The 18,064-nt window shown below is 47.4% G+C and overlaps 2 protein-coding genes across 5 annotated transcripts in view; both read right to left on the bottom strand.

Moving 5' to 3' along the window:
* ST3GAL4 (ST3 beta-galactoside alpha-2,3-sialyltransferase 4) overlaps positions 1 to 16,844 on the bottom strand; it is a 171,224-nt gene extending 154,380 nt beyond the window's left edge. For 3 of the 4 annotated variants that reach the window (XM_081844448.1, XM_081844437.1, XM_081844447.1), the window contains exon 1: positions 16,388 to 16,844. The gene's annotated coding sequence lies outside the window, so the exon portion shown is untranslated. The remainder of the gene's footprint in view (positions 1 to 16,387) is intronic. The other variant, XM_081844435.1, reaches the window with a different exon arrangement.
* FOXRED1 (FAD dependent oxidoreductase domain containing 1) overlaps positions 1 to 18,064 on the bottom strand; it is a 233,671-nt gene that overhangs the window by 94,600 nt on the left and 121,007 nt on the right. The window lies entirely within an intron of this gene.

Genomic DNA, 18,064 nt, shown 5'->3' with positions numbered 1-18,064 from the left:
TCTTAGTATTCAACCAAATTACAGTATTTTTTTAAATAAATCTTGAATTTCTTCCAATCTTCTTCGACCCTCTCCTCTCCCAGGTCTCGGATTCTGCCAGTCATCTCAGCTAGTTCCATATAGTCCATCAGTTGCATCTGCCACTCTTCCAGTGTGGGTAGTTCTTGGGTTTTCCAATTCTTAGCGATGAGTATCCTTGCTGCCGTTGTTGCATACATAAAAAATGTTCTGTCCTTATTTAACACCTTCTGGCCGACATTGCCCAGAAGGAAAGGCCTCTGGTTTCTTGGTAAAGGTATACTTAAATACCTTTTTCAGCTCATTATATATCATTTCCCAGAAGCAGGTTCATTGATTTTGATGGGCTTACTCTGAGTAAAACTTAGTTGAACATCTCCTTGCAATTACAACCTTTCCCCCAAACACAGACATTTATGAGTATTAGCAAGTAAAAGCTTATTTGCAGACCCAACAGGTTTTTCCTGTATTCCCCTTTTATAAGAGGCATTCATGCTTGGCTGGACTGAATGGTCCAACTAGCTCAACATCCGATGCATTATTGATAAAGTCAGTCTCCGAAGTGCCCATTTGTATGTAGCCCAAACATCAACATGCATGCACAAAAAAATGAGATATCTACAGGCTGGGGGAAACCCTAAGTAAGTTTTTTTTTCTTGCCAAAAACTTTTATTTTATATCAAAAATACTAATAATCATTATACTGTATATTTCTGTGAATAAGATAATATTTTTTCCTTAGAATTAATAGGCAAAAATTGTGTGTCGTCTTCTACATGGAAAGCAGAGCGGGGATAGGCGATTGGTGGCAGCAGCCAGCAGGAGATTGTCAGCAGTGATTGGGCCAGTGATCGTTTGCTGCGGCAAGGCCTGCTGATGATTGGCTGTGGCTGCGGTAATTGGGTGGGTGATTTACGTCAGTGGCGAGGCGTGCATGCAATCAGCTGTGGTTGCATCGAGTGGGCAAGTGGGCTTTTGGCTGTGAGCATGCAGGCGATTGGTGGCCGCAGCAATGTGTGCAATTTTCAGTTGCAGGCAGGCTGTAGAGCGATCGGCAGCGGTGCCCCCCCCCCCAATAAAAAGCTGAACAACTCTGGGCAATCTCCCCCCAAAAGAATCTAAACGAATTTGGGCAATTCCCACCTCAAAAATACGGTACGTTTATTTATACCCTGCCTTTTCTCCTGACAAGAGACTGAAGGCAGCTTACAGATATTGTAACGGGGAACCAATAATTTAAAAACAATTAAGAGAGAGAGAGAAGGAAGGAAGGAAGGAAAGACATTATGATCTATCAGAGAAAACTCAAAATGGTCCAATGAGGACTAAGCATGCTCAGTGACCACAGAACACCAAGAAGTCTCTAGAGCAGCCTTTCTCAATCTGTGGGTCCCCAGATGTTGTTGAACTACAACTCCCATCACCCCAGAGCTCAGGGACTCACAGGTTGAGAACCTTTGCTGGAGAGAGGAAAAAGAGGAATGGAAAGAGAATGGAGGAACCAAGGAAAGGGTGTGTCTAGCTGGCACCTTCAACAGATGACTCTACCATGCAGCATGTGGTTTCACATCTCACTTTTTCTATCTGCTGTTGACTCAGAAGAAGAAGAAGGCAACAACGATAAGGCTGGCTTTGCTTTTGCACCTTCTGCAAGAGCCAACGGCAATAGCAGAAATGACTCTTGGGGAAAGGCAGTTGCTCAGTAGCAAAACTCAAGTTTTACCTGAGGAAGGCGCCCAGGTTCAATCAAGACCGGAAGTGCTCCCTATCTAAAACCCTGGTGAGCAGCTGTCAGTCAGTGTAGACCCATGACCTGACCTTGAATCAGGCAGCCTGCTACATTTCTAGACATTAAATTGGTGTACCTGTCCTCCATTGTTTCATCTCTGTGCCAGGGATATCTTCTCCTCGCCGAAAACATCTTGGACACACCCCTCACTAGAACAATCTTTTGCAACATGGTGCCAGCCAGATGTTGTGTGACTCCAACTCTCATCGACCCCAACCAGCCTGGTCAATGGTCAAGGAAGATGGCAGCTTCGTTTTATTTTAACAGAATATACTATACACTGCTTGGTTGTAAACAGAACCTCTAAACAGTTTACAAGAAATAAAAGAAAGCATTCATATGGCCAATCAAATGCCAAGTTAAAAACAGATATTTTTTAAAAATCAAAATACAACTAAGACCAACAGTTAAGCTAAAAACAGATTAAAACATGCCAACTTCTACATAGTTTGGTAACATCTGGAGGGCATCAGGTCGGGGAAGATTACGCTAGAACAGGGGTAGGCAACCTAAAGCCCGGGGGCCGGATGGGGCCCAGTCACCTTCTCAATCCGGCCCGAGGACGGTCTGGGAATCAGTGTGTTTTTACATGAGTAGAATGTCTCCTTTTATTTAAAAAGCATCTCTGGGTTATTTGTGGGGCATAGGAATTTGTTCATTTCCCCCCCAAAAAATATATATCTGGCCCCCCACATGGTCTGAGGGACGGTGGACCGGCCCACGGCTGAAAAAGGTTGCTGACCCCTGCGCTAGAATCTTGCTCCTTTGCTGCGGGGGCTTGGCCCGGGCCCCCAATGGGGATCTTACAGTCAGACCCACTTGCAAGCCTGGCTTCTCGGAAGATGATTACATAGCGCTGGTTTCCCAAAACATCCCAGAAGTTCCCTGGATCATAGATTCATCAAAGTGAGAAGGGATCCAAAGGCCAACCCCCCCTGTCCCCTCTGCTGTAGTACACGGTTGTTTCCTGCATTAACCAGCATTGACACGTTCTGTCGCTACTTGTGATATTCTCAAAGAATAAGGAAATAACATTGGAGGCACATATTATAGTAGGGGGGAAGATATAGGCACCAAATATTTATCAGAGGATCACCAAAGCATGTGCCATCAGGACGCAACATCATCAAAGCTAGAAGTCAGATCATTCATTATTCAGATCTAGAAAAAACCCACATTACTTTCTCATGCATGCACTCTTGGGCTGGGTTTTAAACGGTTCCAATTTTGGTTCCTCTGTTTCGTTTTTGTCGGGTTGATATTAGTTAAATGTTTAGTTGGGGTTGGTGGTTATTTTAACTTGGTTATAACTGCAAACTGTTTATTATTGTTGTTGTTGTTATTGGTTACTATTGATTTATTGATTTGTCTGTTGCGCGTATAGGATATTTTGTTCTTCAATGCTTGATGCTTTGTTGTGTTTTTATATATGTTGTAAGCTGCCCAGAGTGGCTGGGGAAATCCAGCAAGATGGGCAGAATATAAATTTAATAATAATAATAATAAAGAAGAAGAAGAAGAAGAAGAAGAGTAAAGAAGTACAACTGATCCAAAGATTTCACTCTGCTTGCATAATCAGAAGCCCAGGGACACCTGCAGAATTCACCTTTGCTAGCACTTGTGACATTTTTGGTGTTTGCACAGCAATGCTAGTGTCCACTTTTGTTTCCACTCACAGGTCTTTAGAACAAACTATACAGTATGGATCTGTTGAAAAGGGATGGTATGGCCAGATTTATCTGGGGGAAATCCTGTAGAACTGAAAGGGAGCTCCCCACAAGGTGTGATATGGAAGAGACTCAGTACATCCTGAAAGAGACACTAGCCTGCCTGGCAAATGTACCCAGGGACCTGGGTGAATGTATTTTACAGTGACCTGGTTCACCCAGAATGCTAAATCACATTTTTACCAGACCACAAATATTGAAATAATTGTTCCACAGATCAAACAAGCTATGTCCTGTTTCTACAAAGTTTGGCTTGTTTTCCAGCTGCTCTTGCCTCATAACTTTGTGGTAGTGAGCTGTAATGGCAAACCATTGTTAAAACAAGCCAAGGTTCATAGGCCAGCAACAAATCAGGGTTTCAGATTGCGGTTTGTTGGAAGTAAACAAACCACAGGTATGGTTAGGACAATCAAATCAACCCTGCTTTAATAAACCATGACTTAGCATTATGTGAACACCAGACCAGTGACCGAAGAAATGCACTCTTCACATGTTCAAAGGCACTCTTTGCAGTTGTCTCACTCGATCCACAGCTGACCCCAGCAATACGTATGCGGCAGGTTCTTGTGTTAATTCACAAAGCCCTAAAGTACTTTCAGGATTTTCTGATCCCTACACCTCTGAGGTTCTGTTGGCCTCCACAAGAAACTGAACTTCTAATGTGGCAGGCCCTTCCCTGTGCAACTTCCTACTAATAGAAATTCAACAAGAACCACTTCCCCCTACTTTCAGACAATTTATGAAAACGCAATTTTTTTGGACAGGCCATTTGCAAAATGAATTTTCTCTTTTAAACTAATCAATATTTGTTGATTTTCAGTGATGTTTCTATTAATGTTTTTTGCTGATTTTATTGCTGTCTGATGTACACCGCGTTGATAATTTTGTATGAAATTGTGGGTGATAAATGTGCAAAGAAATGAAATAAAATGATAATCTTAAAAACTAATTCCAGGCCCAACCCAGGCTCCAAGATACAGCACAGCCACTGGAGAACTTAACTCAAAGCAGTTATTAAGAACACTCCTCCTGCATGGGAGATGAGCCCAGACAAGACTGAAGATAAATTATTTCATATAATGAGCTCCCCACATCTCAGAGTAATAATGGACTATAAATTCTGCCTGTACCACTACTTAAACACCATCTCAAGGGAAGCAGCTCCCTGGTCTGTCCACCTCCTGCATTCATTTTCTTGAATGAACATCAACCATCAAAGCCATGAGGTTAACCATTTCCCTTGTCAGTTTTTTATGAACCACCAGAGTGGAAATAAACGGACAGTTCTCACCATGGAGGGATGCAAGATGTGGATTTTCTAATACTACTGTTGCTTTTCTTAGGCCTTTGATCCAGTCTGGCAGGGCTTTTCCTACATTCCGCTATTTGCCTTCTGGAAATCTCTCCCTCCTTTCCTGTCCCAGGCACCCAAGAATATTGTTGTCAACACACACTTTTGAAATTTCAGCCCAATTTCATGCAATGAGAGGTCCACAGAAGTGGCCCGTGTGACATAGTGGTGGGACTAGGACTTGGGAGACAAGGAAGGAAGGACGGTGAGGTATTCCCTGTACAGTGGACATTCGGGTTGCGAACATGATCTGTGTGGGATGCACGTTCGCAACCCGCAGCGTTTGCAACCCGCGTCTGTGCACGCGCAGGTTGCAATTCGGCGCTTCTGCACATGCGCAAAGCGCAATTTAGAGCTTCTGCGCATGTGCAACCACCGAAACCTGGAAGTAACCCATCGTGGGTTAAACCACAGAGCCTAGGACTTGCCGATCAGAAGGTTGGTGGTTCGAATCCCCGCGACGGGGTGAGCTCCCATTGCTTGGTCCCTGCTCCTGCCAACCTAGCAGTTTGAAAGCAAGTCAAAGTGAAAGTAGATAAATAGGTACCGCTCCAGCGAGAAGGTAAACAGCGTTTCCATGCGCTGCTCTGGTTCACCAGAAGCGGCTTAGTCATGCTGGCCACATGACCCGGAAGCTGTACGCCGGCTCCCTTGGCCAATAAAGCGAGATGAGAGCCGCAACCCCAAAGTTGGCCACGACTGGACCTAATGGTCAGCGGTCCCTTTACCTTTACCTCAAAAAAACGCAACCTGAAACGGCTATAACCTGAGGTATATTCCCTTATATTTTCTTATGAGGATATTTGTTCTTTTCCCACAGGAGCAGTTTGAAATACAGATACAAGAACCAAGTGATGCCTTGTGCCTCTAACAGCTGTGTGGCAGGCAGAAATTAAACAGGGTAAACCTTTCTTAGCCTGAAAATACAATTATGGGGGAAGCTGCACCTGCTGACATTCATCTGTCAGACATTTTATTACTTATGTGTTGCCCCTGATTTATTTTTAGACCCTAGACTTCAGCACAGCAACTTGTAACATTCTGAATGCTGGGGGATATTGTCATGGATGAGCTTTTTATGAATTCATTTTATACCACAAGTGTATGACTGGAACTTTTTGCACAGAATAAACTGGAAAAAAGCAGTTCCTTTTTAAAATGAACTTTCCAAACACTGGTCAATCTACCTCACAGGGTTGTTGTAAAAATAAAATGGGCCGGGGGGGGGGGGAGGGAATGTAAAACTCCTTGTAGGAAAGGCAGGATAGAAATGTGGTAAATCTTACCATATATTTTCAGCATTCAACCCACTTCAGCTTCCAATTAATTCCTGAACATATCAACAATTCAGAGGATGAAGCAAAATCAGTTGTCATCATCCTAGGATATCTGACCAGATGAGCAGGCCCCAAGCTCTGCACCCTAGAATGCTTACTGTAAGTTAAACATACACTCACCTCCGAAGGTAACAGAACTTCCTGAAGCTCTCTAAAAAGCACAGTGGTTGTGATCTGGCTAAACTTCTATCTAGCATTCCACCCTGTGGTGAAAAGTAACCCATAACCGGATGCTGCAAAGGAAGTGAACACAGGAACAAGAGCTGCTCTCTTGTTCAGAAAGAGCGCTCATTCATCCTCCAACACACCACAAACTATAGTTTCTGGCTTCCCAATAAAATGTTAAACAAGTTCACAGGACTGTTGGCATAAAAATGTCTTCAAGAGTCAAAAGTGAGGATGCTGGAAGAGTGTTCCACAGCACTGGACTGGCAACACGAAATGTCTGGCTTCTGGTTGAGGGCAGTGAGGCCTCTGTAACACAGAGGTCAACTAACAATGCTCCTCTGGCCATAGCTGTCAACTTACAGATTTGAAAATAAGGGACCAGCAGCCTTGAAAATAAGGGACCAGCAGCCACAATAAGGGACCTGCAGCCTCACCTGTTCCAGGCACTCCAGTCTTCCTGTCCTCCTGCAGTCTGGTCAAACTCATGCTGGGTAGCTTCGAGAACACTGTCCAACCAACTTTGTAACCAGAGGTTCAACTGAATAGAATCTGAATCACATGCACCACAAGGCCTATTCTGCCTCAACTTAAGATGACTCCCCGGCCTGGCTTTGCACTGCAAAGTTTGCAGCAGCATGTGCAACAAAATGACATCCAGCATTCAAAACCCCCCTCAGCTTGCATTAACTAGCCACACACAAGGCATGCAAGCTCCACCCCCCAGTCGTTCTTAGACTTCTTATTGGGTGAGCAACACAGCCAAGCAACCCAGTTGGAGCCTCCCTCCTCCCTGGCCGGCAGGGAGGGAGGGAGAGGAGCTGCTTCCTTTGAAATTTATGGGACATCATTCAAGGGACATTTAAGGGACATCCATCAATAAGGGACAGCAGCGGGACATGGCGCTGGAATAAGGGACTGTCCCTTCAAATAAGGGACACTTGACAGCTATGCCTCTGGCTGATTTCACTGACTGGACTGGGATGAAGGGCTCAAAGAGATCCTTAAGGTATTCCAGTCTCTGTATATCAACACAAGAACCTTGAACCTGTCCAGTGTTGATGTTTTAGCAGAAGTGTCGCATGCTGCCAGCTGTCTGCCCCCATCAGACGTCTAGGCACTGCATTCTGCACCAGCTGGAGCTTCCTGACCAGACCCCAAGGGCAGTCCCACGTAAAATGCACTGCAGTAATCCAGCCTTGAGGTTATCAATGTGTGGACCACACATTATCCTGATTCAGATACGGAGTGCAACTGGCACTTTTCCTGCACCCTGCCCCTGCCCTAAGTGTTGGGGGCTGAATGATTGTAGCTGGGTCTACTCAAGTAGGTTCCCTATGCAATTTAAAACCTTGATTTTCCAGGAATTCAGAAACTTGACCTCCCAGAAATCTTAGGGCCCTACTAGGCTACTGACATTGGTTTTTCTGCAGGTATATTCTGCAACATGCCATCGACAACATGAGAGCACATTAGTGGGGGGTTTATACCGGACTGACCACACAATCAGTAATTCTATTATGCTTCCCCAGCGTTATAACACAGGGGCGTCCAACTCCCAAGAGACTGTGATCTACTTATCTACTCCCACGAAAAAAAATGATCTACCCATTTTGTTGAACTTGAGCTTTTGAGTTGTTGAGCTTTTGAGCTTTTTTTTTTTTTTTTTGATGAGGAAAGCAGAAGTTGTTGAGCTTTGCAGATCTATGTTTAGGGAGGAGAGACTGAAAACCGGTCACAAAAAAAAGCACCAGCAAAAGCTCTGTCTTCCGTCTTAGCAATCATGTGCAAATGAAGGACTCTGGTAGGGGGCAGGGGGTGGAAACAGCTATTCTTCCTCAGAAGAAGTAAAGGAGACCATGATCGACCACAATCAGCCGGGGATTGACCTGTCAATCGCAGCTGACCGGGTGGACAGCCCTGTTATAACATTACTGGCAGCTGGAAGGACACCAATGAAACAGTTCTGGGATGGAAAGTTACAGGGCTTCATCTGGAAGGTCTGACACATGCCCCAGTTAGAAACAAGCAGTGCACCTGCCCCAAAACCTTTGCAAGCACAAACAGTGTTCAAAACAGGACCACAGATTGTCATGAACACATAATAAAAAGGTTGTCTGGAAGGGGCCAGTGGCAGAGCTTCAAGCTCCAGCGGGCGGGGGGTGTAGAGCAGGCGGGGGCATGGCTGGCGCGCATCCCAGGGGCATGACACACCGCCTGCAGGGGTGGGGCATGCATCCTGGGGGCGCCGCGCACTGCACGCAGGGGTGTGGCACGCATTCTGGGGCATGGCGCACCGCCTGCGGGGGCATAGCGCCCAGTGGGGGGGGCAGCCACGATGAGACCCCACCAGGATCGTGCCGCCGGGGGCAGTGTGCCCCCCCCGCACCCCTGTTCCTCCGCCAGTGGAGGGAGCCCTTAATCACTTCAGGACTTAAGTTGAGTAGGCTGCACACTGCAGACATTCAGCACCGAAGATATGTTGTGCTATAGGAATGACAGCATATGGAAGGGGCCAGTGGTGTAGTGGTTAAGAGTGGTAGACTTGTAATCTGGTGAACTGGGTTCGCGTCTCCGCTCCTCCACATGCAGCTGCTGGGTGACCTTGGGCTAATCACACTTCTCTGAAGTCTCTCAGCCCCACTCACCTCACAGAGTGTTTGTTGTGGGGCAGGAAGGGAAAGGAGAATGTTAGCCGCTTTGAGACTCCTTCTGGTAGTGATAAAGCGGGATATCAAATCCAAACTCTTCTTCTTCCTGCTAGCACAACAATAACTGGAAGAGTTGAAAAGGACTGAATAGGGCTATGCAATATCCAATCCAATATGACAAGCACCTTAGACAAATGGGTCTGATTCCAGAGATAATTCTTTTATTACAGTGAGCTATCAATGTGCATGGAAGATTAGAAAGTACACGATGACAGGTCCTTGCCCCAAGGAGTTTCCAATCTACAATTCAACCCAGGGGAGACAGCAAAGGAAGGGGAGGGAGATGGAGGCAGAGTGCAAATAAGGAGCTTATTTCACTTTCACGTTGTTGATTACACAACAGTGCAGCCTTCCCCAGCCTAGCATTGTCTCAGCAGGCCCAGCCAGCATGGCCAATGGTCAGAGATGATGGGAGTTGTAGTCCAAAAGGAACCACGATGGGGAAGACTGCAGTGGAGCACGGGGAAAGGGTTGTATCATGACTCCTGAATCAGCAGCAATCCAGACAGAAAGAGAAAGGGTGAAACTGGGCTTTATTTCACCCAGGTCAAAGACTCAGTTTGGCAAACACCCAACATGCATTTGTGTACATACACACAGGCTGGGAGCCTCAATGGCGCCCCTCTGGAGGCTCCACCTGGGTCAAAACAAAACAAAACTGGCTAGCCCCACCATAGCTATGGCACTGCACAGAAGAACCAGCTAAGGCATCAGATCATACTCAGGGCTTTGGGCCAGCTTCTGGAGATCAGGGGACCACTATGACCAAGGATGGCAGACAGAAGCTCCCAGGGGAACCACCAGGGAGAGAACTCGGACCTTCACAGGCACCTGAGTCTGAGGAACCAGTTGCATCCAACCACACGTCACCAGTTCAAGTGCATCAGGAAGAAGGCTAGAGAAGAGAGGAGGCGAGCCCGTCTCCAGGCCAGGGGTGTTGGACCTCTAAGCCTCTATCCTTCTCCATGAAGGGGTGGAGCCTAGAGGAGGTAGCCTGGTGAGAGAGGCTTTAAAAGCCTCTGTTTGCTCCTAACCTTCATTGGGTGTAAGTGCTTCACTCTGAGTTATCCAAGGTCCTTTAATTTCTTACTTGCCTGGCCTCAACCCCAGCCTTTTCTTCCTTTGTTTCACCTCCAGCCTTAAGGCCTTCTCTGTGGTATCCAGCACTGGACCGGAACACGACAGATTGTGTGTTGTGACAGTGTCTACTGGTGCCACCTATTAATACAGTGGTACCTCGGGTACGCTTCAGGTTACATAGGCTTCAGGTTACAGGCTCCGCTAACCCAGAAATAGTACCTCGGGTTAAGAACTTCGCTTCAGGATGAGAACAGAAATCGGGCGGCACAGCGGCAGCAGGAGGCCCCATTAGCTAAAATGGTACCTAAGGTTAAGAACAGTTTCAGGTTAAGAACAGACCTCCAGAAGAAATTAAGTTCCTGAGGTACCACTGTACTGGCAGCAGCTTTCCAGGGTTTCAAGCAAGATCACTTTATCAGGAGTTGAACCCGGGCCCGTCTCTATGCAAAACATCTGCACTGCCACTAAACTGTGGTAATTCCCTCCCATTTCTTATTCATTCACACACTTCTCAGGCAACTGGGAATAAATGAAGAGCAAACTTCTCTCTCTCTCTCTCTCTCTCTCTCTCTCTCTCTCTCTCTCTCTCTCATACACACACACACACACACACACACACATACGATCACCACAAGACAGAAGACAAATTAAAAGGTTTCAAAAGTTTTAACTTCCCAGTCAGTCTGAAATTTCAGGAGCAGCTAAGACTCTCAAAGCATTAGCAACAAGACTTTCCTCTCATCCTTGATCCTCAAGATACTCATTCATCTTAACAGCAGTTTACAGGGCAAATTAAAAGGTTTTAAGAGAGCTTTAACTATCTGTTGTTATCTGGGTGACTTTATGCCGCTCAAGGTGCAAGGAAAACAAAACACTGCCCATCTACTCCTTAGATTTTCCTAAACCAACAGTTCCAGTGTGTGAGGCTACCTACCCCATATGATTAATCTAGCACATACACAAACGATTTTTGGGGCGGGGGAGTTAAATAAAACCTCTAACATGCAAACCCCTGAAAAATAGAAACCAATAGCAGGTTCTTGCCCATGGCAAGTACCATTTTCAGTAAGTGTGGTGGAGAGATTTTCAATAGGACTTCCATGTAAGGTTAAACCCTCTCTTCCTGCATTCCATGGTTCCAACTCCTTCCCGTTCCCTAGGTGCTACTAAAGCACAGATACATTCACTGCAATCATGCATTTAACACAGCATTATACTTTGCTTGGCCTTCTGTATTCCAGATGTGAAGGCGGTGGTCTTTTTATGGGTGAGGGAAATGCACTCATAACATGCTCAGATCAGCACTGGCCCTGAAGGCAGGTTCAGATACTGAGCTACAGGTCAGATTAAGGCCTGCATGTATCCCCAAAGCCTTTCAGTGATACCCAAATGCGCACCAACTGAGTTTCTTAGAACTCCTCGTCCTCCTCTTTACTTCAAGTAACAAGATTTGCCATAGACCCTCTGGGGCAAATTAAGCTCCACTCTTTAGAAACATGGACAAAATGTTCTACATACGGGATGGAGTCAGCAGTAATTCCCTCAAGTGTGAACTAGTGCAGAACAAGAAGAAATCAGTACATCCAAGCCCAACAAAGAAGAAGAGGAGTTTGGATTTGATATCCCGCTTTATCACTACCTGAAGGAGTCTTAAAGCGGCTAACATTCTCCTTTCCCTTCCTCCCCCACAACAAACACTCTGTGAGGTGAGTGGGGCTGAGAGACTTCAGGGAAGTGTGACTGGCCCAAGGTCACCCAGCAGCTGCAGGTGGAGGAGCGGAGACGCGAACCCGGTTCACCAGATTATGAGTACACTGCTCTTAACCACTACACCACACCATCCCTTTTGTGTGCGATCTATCAGATTTCAACCCACAAACTTCAGAAATATATGAGCACTCGGGTGAATGATTCCTAACTTCCCCTGAACTCCCTCTCCCTAGTCTGTTTTTGTAGTGATTGCCTGCCTTTGCTGAAGAAAAAGAATTTAAACTCTTATTAGTGCTTAAAAAAAAAAAAAAAGGAACAGCTTTCCAAGATCATACAAATATGCCCCAGAAATAAAGTGGAGGGATGTTCCCACAATTCACAAGCATAAAAAGAAAATCCCAATACAGTGGTACAGTGGTGCCCCGCAAGACGAATGCCTCACTAGACGAAAAATGCGCAAGACGAAAGGGTTTTTCGTTTCTTGAGTTGCTTCGCAAGACGAATTTCCCTATGGGCTTGCATCGCAAGACAAAAACGTCTTGCGGGTTTGCTTCCTTTTTCTTAAAGCCGTTAATACCAGGGGAATCCGCGCTCCGCAAGACGAAAAAATCGCAAGACGATGCAACTCGGGGAACGAATTAATTTCGTCTTGCGAGGCACCACTGTACCTTAGGTTACATACACTTCAGGTTACATATGCTTCAGGTTACAGACTCCGCTAACCCAGAAGTAGTACCTCGGGTTAAGAACTTTGCTTCAGGATGAGAACAGAAATCGTGCTCCAGCGGTGCAGCAGCAGCAGGAGGCCCCATTAGCTAAAGTGGTGCTTCAGGTTAAGAACAGTTACAGGTTAAGAACGGACCTCCAGAATGAATTAAGTACTTAACCCGAGGTACCACTGTATAGCAAACATGAAAATGACAAAGTTGTAAGCATGGTAGCTTGAAGTGACCCTGGAGAGTTTGAAGAATGTGTGGCGGAATCGTGATGGTTGGGAGCGCTGACTGGGGGAGAGAGGAAACTCAAGAGGATGAAAGTGCTTTCCAGTCAAGATCAGATAACAAGAAGCACTTGAAACAGTAGGAACAGAAGAAGCTGCCAAGTCAGACCACCAGTCTCTCTACTTCAAACCCGAGGAAGCCATGACCCTCTAGACCAGAGGTTCCCAAAAAGTGGTCCATGGATAATCAGCGGTCTGCAAGCTTCATTCAAGAGATCCATGGCATGTCCACATTAAATATTCACATTGATTTTTAATTGCTTATTTTATCCCTAATATTGTATTTTATTGCATTACAGTTTGATTTCTATGGGATTCAAACAGTAACACAATAAAATACAATATATAGGGATAAAATACCTGAAGCACCACTTTAGCTAATGGGGCCTCCCGCTGCCGCTGTGCGATTTCTGTTCTCATCCTGAAGCAAAGTTCTTAACCCGAGGTACTATTTCTGGGTTAGCGGAGTCTGTAACCTGAAGCATATGTAACCTGAAGCGTATGTAACCCGAGGTACCACTGTAGCTCATTGGGGGCAATGGAATGGGGAACCATTGCTCTAGATCCCAACCTTTTTTTTGGCCATGCCCCACCTAAGCATCTCTAAAATCCTGCTGCTCTCCCCCTCTTATGACATATAATTCTTATTATTCAAAAAGTGAACTCCCACTCACGTGGAGGAAGCCTAAAAGGCCATTAACTGTTAATAACTCATTCTCAAATTGCTCCCCTTAAAAATCAAATTGCCCCCCGTGGGACGTGTGCCCCATGCTGGGAACCACGGCTCTAGATGCTGTCTATAACTCCCATTATCCTAGACCTAGACCATACCGGCTGGGCTGATGGAAGTCCAACAACACCTAGAGGACGGCAGATTCTAGCTTAGTACTGTTTACAGCCGCCTCCCCAAACCTGGTGCCTTCCAGATTTTTTTGGACCACACCTGCATCAGCCCCAGCCAGCATGACCAATGGGGAGATGCCCTCCGAAACCCTTAGAGGACACTAGGTTTGAAGAAGCCAGCTCTATGGTGACTGCTGGCAGATCACAAGGTTTGAAATACAAGTCTCAGAGCCCCACCTGGAGACACCAGGGACTGAGAACCTGGGACCTTTTGCATGCAGAGCATGTGCTCCTCCACTAAGCTATGGCTGTTCCCTGTTACAAGGTTCAAGGAATCGGCAGGGAAAGCCCCAACCATATTACCTCACGTTCTCCAGCACTTCAAATAAGTGTGTGATGCATCTTGTCTCCCAGCTAATTCTTGCAATGACTCTGATGAGTGGTCTTCTTACACTACTAGAAGCTGATCCAACTTTGAGGGAGGGCTCTAGGAAGTCAAGCATTATAAATAATGTCCCGCTGTGCAAAAAATATATATGCATAAGCAAACATGCATAAAGTAACTGTGTTGCACAATCTGTTGCACATGGGTTTCCACTAGTGCAACCGCTGCATTGGATTGCACAAAATCAAAATTCACTTGCTAGTGCAAGAACCAAACTCAAAAGCCAAAAAGCTGGCCTCTACCACTGAGCTGTGTCCCTTCCCCTGAAGGTAAAGACCTTAAACTAGTTATGAAGCAAGGCCTTGAACTATCTTGGATGATAAAGAGTGCATGCAAAAACTATGGCAAGGATGGGGAGCCAGCAATCCTCCAGATATTGTTGATTGTAACTCCCATCATTCTCTGACCGTTGACTATGCTGGTTGGATGAGAACTGTAGTTCCAACACCATCTGGAGGTCCACCACCTCCTGCCATGATAGGTGCATGGATTCTGTACAGGACAAGGTACTTCAGGCCCTTGCTTCACAACTCGTTTAAGGCCTTTGCTTTCAGGGAAACGGCTGTAGCTCAGTGGAAGAGTGGACACTTCGCCTGCAGAAGGTCCTCTGGTGCAATCTCCACCATCTCCAGCTAGGGCTGGATATTTACTGTATTTTTCGCTCTATAGGACGCACCTTTTCCCCTTGAAAAATGAAGGGGAAATGTGTGTGCGTCCTATGGAGCGAATGCAGGCTTTCGCTGAAGCCTGGAGAGCGAGAGGGGTAGGTGCGCACTGACCCCTCTCGCTTTCCAGGCTTCAGGCAGCTATACGCTTCTGGACAGCAGCCTGAAGCCTGAAGCCTGGTGAGCGCTGCGCCAACTCCCGCTGTGCTCGCCGGGCTTCAGGCAGCCATCCACAAGCCTTCTGAGCACGGTGGGAGTTCCCTCCTGGTTCTGAAGGCTTGTGGATAGCAGGCTGCAGCCTGAAGCCCGGCGAGCGCAGCGCCAACTCCTGTTGGGGGGCTGGGGTCGGGAGAAGCTCGGGCTTCCCCCGTCCCTAGCCCCGCAAGCTCCGGAAGCGACGGCGAGGTTGTGTGCAATCTTGCGGCCGCTCCTGGACCTGGGGTGGTGGTGGAAATAATTCCCCCCTTTATTTCCCCCCCTAAAAACTAGGTGCGCCCTATGGTCCAGTGCGCCCTATGGAGCGAAAAATACGGTATTTAGTCATCCCATTTGTCCCCTAACGTTCCTCCAAGATGCTCAACATGGTTCCCTTTCCTTCATTTTCTCCTCACAACAACCTTGTGAAGTTGGTTAGGCTGAGAAACCGTAACTGGCACAAGGTCACCCAGCAAGCATATTCCCTGCCTGTAACCCTGGCGAACCATTGCCATTCAGGGTTGACAATAATCAAGAGATGGGACTAACTGAGTATATAAATGTGGCAGCTTCCCACGCTCCAGATCTTAACTGAAAAACCAGTTGTGCCACACACGCCAAGGGGTTAAGAAGATGCCACCACATTACACTTTCTCTCTAATTTGAAACGATGCCAAGCTCAAAGTTTCTTTTCTGCTGAGCTGGTATGCCTCCAGAGAATTCGTCTTCTTCTTTTAACCCAACCAACTAACCAATTGCCCCCTTAAGGCGCTATCAAAAGAACTCGGCAAGAGAGTTTGCCTCTCCAACTCTTCTTCTAATTAAGGTTTTTAAGATGTGGGGAGAGAGACAGAGAGACGGAGAGGGAGAAAAGCAGAGAGAGGCAAAGGAAGCTGCAAGTTCAAACACATTTGGAGACCCAACAGGCTGCTCCGGGTGCAGATGCGCTCTGGGAGACACAGAAGGCAGAGTTAAGACAAAGGAGTAAAGCCAGGCTCGCCGCTGTCTTTTTACAGCCTCTAAATCCGCTTGCCCTTTTTTCGAAATTGTATTTTTAGCTCCGCTGCAAAGGTGGGCGGCGGCGGGGGGGGGGAGATAATTAAATAAGCAAACGAGAAATAAACCACCCCAACCACCTCTTGTGAAGGACAGACACACACACACCAATTCTGCAGCTGTTTGCAAAAAAATAGGGATGCGCGGGGGGGTGGAGAGAAAAAACTTAATTCCCCTCCTGATCTCTCCCCCCCCCCCCACAGCTTGCAGAAACCCAGACAGGGGTTCTGCGGGAACCCTTCCAAGACACGCGTCACCCCGAGCTGCAGAGGGGAGGGAAGACCGAAGGACTCACCATCAGCCAGCCATCTGGGTGTCAGGAGCGACCCCCCATCCGCTGGGTTCGCCGAGAAATTCACCGGCGCCTCCGGAGACAAGGAAAGGTGTTGGGTTTGGTTAGTTTATAATCCGAACTGGGCTGGTGCACAGGACGCAACTCTGGGGGGTGGGAGGAGGTGGGCAGGCAGGAGTCATATAGTGGTGGTACTGAGGATGATGAAGATGATGGTGGGGGGGAGGAGGGGGAGCAGCAGCAGCAGAGCTCCCTTGGCACAGAGGGTCCCTGGCTCTCGCTCTCCCCTCCGGCGGAGATGGCTGCTGGAAAGGCAACGGCCGCTGGCCACGAAAGGAGAAGGGGAGGCTTGCCCAATTGTGCCACACTGTCTTAAAGTTCGCTGGCGGGAGACGAGGAAGGCAGAAGGAGAGTGCGAGCGAGCCAGAGGAGCGTGGAGATGGGGCGAAGATGGTCCGCCCCTGCCTCGCCACGCTTGCGCACAGAGGAGCGGGGAGGCTGGGTCAGCTGGCACGTCGGGAAGGCGCGCGGGGGGGGGGGTGCAGAGAGCAGGGAAATCGGGGAAGGGGCGTGAGCTAAGCGGGGTTGGGGAGAGGAAGTCCTGCCGGAGCGGGCCGGTGTCTTCCTGCCTGCCTGCCTGCCTGCCTGCCTGCTTGCTTGCTTGGGCTGTGGCACCGTCGCTTTGCGCCCTGCTTTGCGCCTGGCGGCTCCTTCGCCGCAGACTGTTTGTGTGAACGCGCGTCGTGCGAGATGAATGAACAATGGCCGGGAGGACAAAGGGGAGAGGCGCCGCCGCGCGCGCCCATCTAGCCGCCGCCCCTGAAAAAAGTCTCCATCACTCGCTTGCGTCTTTGCCCAAGATCTCCACTTAGCTTTCTCACCAGGCGTTAGCTTTGCTTTCGTTTTCATCTCAACGCAGCCACCTAAATGTGATGTAGAGGGGCCTAGAGGCAGGGCTAGGGCCGCCCTGCAATAGTGTGCCCCATTTACAGTGTGTCCTTATGCATATTTACTCACAAGTAAGCCCAGCTGTGTTCAGTGGCGTTTACGACCAGGTGAGTAATGAGGTGGCAGCCTTGGATGAATTCTGGTTGCCCCGCCCTCTCTCATTCTAAGGGTCCCTTTTTCTTTTGTTTTCAAACAAGTTGCTAGACCTCATGGAGGCTGCCTTCTCACTTAGCTGCGGAAGGGTCAGAAATGAGAGGGAAGCCATCTTGACCCCACAACTGAATGTCGCAGGGCACTTCCTTGCCCCTCTTAAGAGGAGGGCACCTCTAAGAAGAGAAGAGAGACCTTGCGAGAGATTTGTTTTGAGGGCCAGAAACTGTGTTGTTCACAGATCTTTCTTTGGCACTGGAAGCCCAGCTAAGCTTGAGTGTAAGGATTGTCTGTTATTATTGTAGGCTGGTATAGAAAGTACTGTATGTGCTTTACTGGAAGGATATCATATTTACATTTTCATACTGCTTGATTGTAAAAAAATAAAAGGTCCTCCAAAGAGAGACAGTGTCTCCACTGCTGTTGCCCCAATACTGCAGGACGTTGTTCCTCCTGCCATACCCAAAACTAGGATTGGGCAATATCTGGTTTTCAACATTGTGACACATCACCAGCTAAACATCACAATATACTGATATATCACAACGTCTGAAATAAGGATGTAACTGTGTAGATGCATTG

Source organism: Podarcis erhardii, assembly GCF_964252035.2.
Source record: "Podarcis erhardii genome assembly, chromosome: 16".
Taxonomy (NCBI): Eukaryota; Metazoa; Chordata; class Lepidosauria; order Squamata; family Lacertidae; genus Podarcis; species Podarcis erhardii.
Note: the sequence above shows the minus strand (reverse complement) of the source record. Positions and strands in the feature narration are given on the sequence as shown.